This window comes from Octopus bimaculoides, chromosome 26 (genome assembly GCF_001194135.2).
Source record: "Octopus bimaculoides isolate UCB-OBI-ISO-001 chromosome 26, ASM119413v2, whole genome shotgun sequence".
In the NCBI taxonomy this organism is placed as follows: domain Eukaryota; kingdom Metazoa; phylum Mollusca; class Cephalopoda; order Octopoda; family Octopodidae; genus Octopus; species Octopus bimaculoides.
In genome coordinates this window covers 18,093,650-18,097,704 of record NC_069006.1, presented here as the reverse complement: position 1 = coordinate 18,097,704, position 4,055 = coordinate 18,093,650, and positions in this window count along the sequence as shown.

Sequence of the window (4,055 nt, the reverse complement as noted above, 5' to 3'; positions counted from 1 at the left end):
ATATATATATATATATATATATATATATATATATATATATAATATATTCGACAGACTTCTCTCTGTTTCTACCATATCCACTCACAAAGCTTTGGTGGGCTCGAGGCTATGGTAGAAGACACTTGCTGCCCAAAGTGCCATACAGTGGGACTGAACCTGGAACCATGTGTTTGAGAAGCAAGCTTTTTACTTTACAACCGCCCCTATGATTAAGTTTGACCGACAGAGTACTCCACCTAGCTAGCTAGCTACTCACACACGTGTGTGTTTATCTTTTGTTTTTACTTGTTTCAGTCATTGGATTGCAGCCATACTAAGGCATCACCTTGGGTTTAGTTGAACAGACCAAGCCCAGTATCCACTTTTATCTTTCGGTGTATAAATATACACACAATTCTAAATACCGGTTTCAGGTCCACTATTTTTTTTTTATCTCACTTTATGACTATAACATACACACACACACATTCATATAATATAAAAACCAATATTGTCTGAATTCACAACTGAACAACATTTCTCAGCAGAATAATTCACACTAGAAGTAGATCAAAAATTCCAACTGCAATTGTGAAATAGTTGAGGAATTTTATCTTACAGTAGCTTTTGTTTTTCTTGAATTCCACAGAAATTGTAAAAGAAATCCGGGAATATTGCACATAAAGGTGCAGGCGTGGCTGTGTGATAAAGTTTGCTTCCCAGCCACAGGGTCCCGGGTTCAGTCTCACTGTGTGGCACCTTGGGCAAGGGTTTTCTACTTTAGCTTCAGGCCGACCAAACCCTTCTGAGTGGATTTAGTAGATTTGTGTATCTGTGTTTGTCCCCATTCATCGCTTGACAACTGGTTTGGGTTTTTCACGTCACCGTAACCTAGCGGTTCAGCAAAACAGGCTGGTAGAATTAGTGTCAGACTTACATAATAATAATAATAATGTGCTTAGTGTGATTTGTTCGACTACAACTTTCAAAGCGGTAACCTACTTATGGTCATAATCTAATGACTGAAGTAAGCTTTATAAATTGGGCAAGTGTCTTCTCTTATGGCCTTGGGCTGACCATCGCTGAGAGTGAATTTCGTAGACAGAAACTGAAACAAGCGCGTTGTACACACACTCGTGTGCCCACCACCGCTTGGCAGCTAGTGTTGGTGTGTTTATGTCCCCGTAATCTAGCGGTCCGTAGACGATTCCGATGGAATAAGTCCCAAGCTTTACAAAACATAAATATTGGGGTCAATTCGTTCAACTAAAATTCTTCAAGGCAGTGTCCCAGCATGGCCACAATCAAATGACTGAAACCAGTAAAAGATGAAAGCTATATAACATTTATGGTATTGTGGTTGAGGTATTTGGTGGGAAAACAAGATTTGAGTAATGTCTATTAGGGAATGAATGTTTAATCACATACAGCATGTTGATTTTAAATTTTGGGACATGGCCAACAATTTCGGTGAAGGAGTTAAGTCGATACATCGACCCCAATGCACAACTGGTACTTATTTTATTTACACCGAAAGGATGAAAGGCAAAGTCGACCTCGGCGGAATTTGAACTCAGAACATAGACGGATGAAATCTTGCTCAGCATTTTGTCCAGTGTGAGAATGATTCTGCCAGCATGTAAATATTGGGTTGAAAAAGACACAATGCCTTTTTGATGAAAAATTATTTCCCGTTCCATCGAGAGTTTATAAAATTCTCATGATATCACCAATGTGTGTATGTGTACTCATACATACACACACTGAAATGAAATCCTGATTACTATATATGAGGATAGAGGAGACACACGGCTTAGTGGTTAGAGGTGATGGACTCATGATTGTAAGATTGTGGTATCGGTTTCCGGACTGGGTGGTGCATTATGTTCTTAAACAAAACTCTTCATTTCACATAGCTCCAGTCCACTCAGCTGGTAAAAATGAGTAAACCTGAGACAGACCAGCACCCTTGTCCAGGGAGCAATATATCCACATGAGAGACCCCAGGGAACTGGGCCTATGCTCCTTAGAGTAATGTGGACTAACCATAATATAGATATACTCTACAATGTTGTCATGTATCATATAGATATGGTGGAGGTGCATGGCTTAGAGGTTATGATGTTGGACTCCTGATCGTCAGATTGTGGTTTCGATTACTGGGCTGGACGATGCGTTGTGTTCTTGCGCAAAATACTTCATTTCACATTGTTCTTGTCCACTCAGCTGGTAAGAACAAGCAACGCTGCAACATCCCACCAAGGGAGGAATATATACACCAGAGAAACCGGAACCCATATGGTAGGTCCCATATATGGAAATGGCTTGCAGTATCAAAACCACTGTCGTGTTGTGATTATAGATTCGTTAGAACTGATTTCAGCTGCTTTCTTGTGCACATAGAAAATAGATGTGATGGTCATGAAAGGAATACCTTTGATCAAAGATGACCAGTGATCATTCACTTTATACTTGCTATGTCCACCTAGACAAATAGTGAATCTCCAGTCAACATGTAGATTATAAATTATCAAGGTCACCCATTTTATATATACATGTAGTAAATAGTTTTAGGCTGTGTGGTAAAAAGTTTGCTTGCCAACCACATGGTTCCAGGTTCAGTCTTACTGTGTGGTACCTTGGGCAAGTGTCTTCAGCCGATCAAAGCTGTGTAAGTGAATTTGTTATACGGAAGTTGAAAGAAGTCCATCGTGTATGCACGTGTATTTGTCCCCGACCACTGCTCGACAACCGGTGTTAGTTTGTTTACGTCGCCGTAGCATAGTGGTTCAGCAGAAGAGACCTATAGAATAAGTACCAGACTTAAAAGTAACACTGAATGAAAAACAGGATGGGCATAGATGGAACGGGTATGGCTGTGTAGCACAAAGTTTGCTTCTCAACCATATGGTTACTGGTTCACTCCCAAAACGTGGCACCTTGGGCAAGTGTCTTCTACTACAGCCTTGGGTTGACCAAAGCCTTGAGAGGATTTGATAGACAGAAATTGAAAAGAAGCCCGTCATATATGTATGTTTTTCTCCCACCCCAAGCTTGACAACCGGTGTTGGTGTATTTACGTTCCCATAACTTAGTGGTTTGGCAAAAGCGACCGATAGAATATGTATCAGGCTTAGAAACAACTGGGGTTGATTGGCTTATGTAGTCCGAGATAGACGATACACTATCTGAATAAAAGACAGGGTGGTTGTAGCTGAAACATCTTTGATTAAATAAACACATTGGGTTATGTAGTCTTGGATTGATGATAGATCTGAATGAAAGACAGGATGGGCAAGGGTGAAACACCTTCGATAAATAAGAAAAAATTCCATTGGCTTATGTAGTTCTAGATATCTGAATAGAAGACAGGAAGGTCGCAGCTGGAGTGTCTCATAAATATAAACCTGGATAGATGATATACTGCCTGAATAAGATTGGATGGTTGTTACTGGAACAATTCTGACCTGGCGGTCTTAACTCTTCAGCATTGGTTAGAACTGATGTCAGCTGCTTTTCTGTGATGGTCATGAAAGGAATACCTTTGATCAAAGATGACCAGTGATCATTCACTTTATACTTGCTATGTCCACCTAGACAAATAGGGAAACTCCAGTCAACATGTAGATTATAAATTATCAAGGTCACCCATTTTATAATATAACTCTTCAGCATTTAAACTGGCTAGTCCAAATAGTCTACCTGTGTTTTTATGCTCAAATCAAGCCAGATCCAGCCTCTCACACTTACCCTACAATGTCATCCTTGAAGTCTCAAAGGCTGTGAGAATAATGCATGATTAATTCAAAACAATGTGAATAAATAGACATTAACATTTGATAGAATAATTTGAATGCTAAAGGATTAAACAGTAACAATTCAACGATTATTGAGTGAGATTAATGACAGAAGAGTGACAATACATGACAAGACGTACATCTTGCAAAAGAAAGATCCAGAAGGCATTGGTGGAATTCATTAAATTTACAAAGTTTTATTCTCCAGTTTCTATGTTGTCATAGAAACCACCCTTATGATACATAGTTTGTGACGTTTTCACCTTTATAGAGCCACCC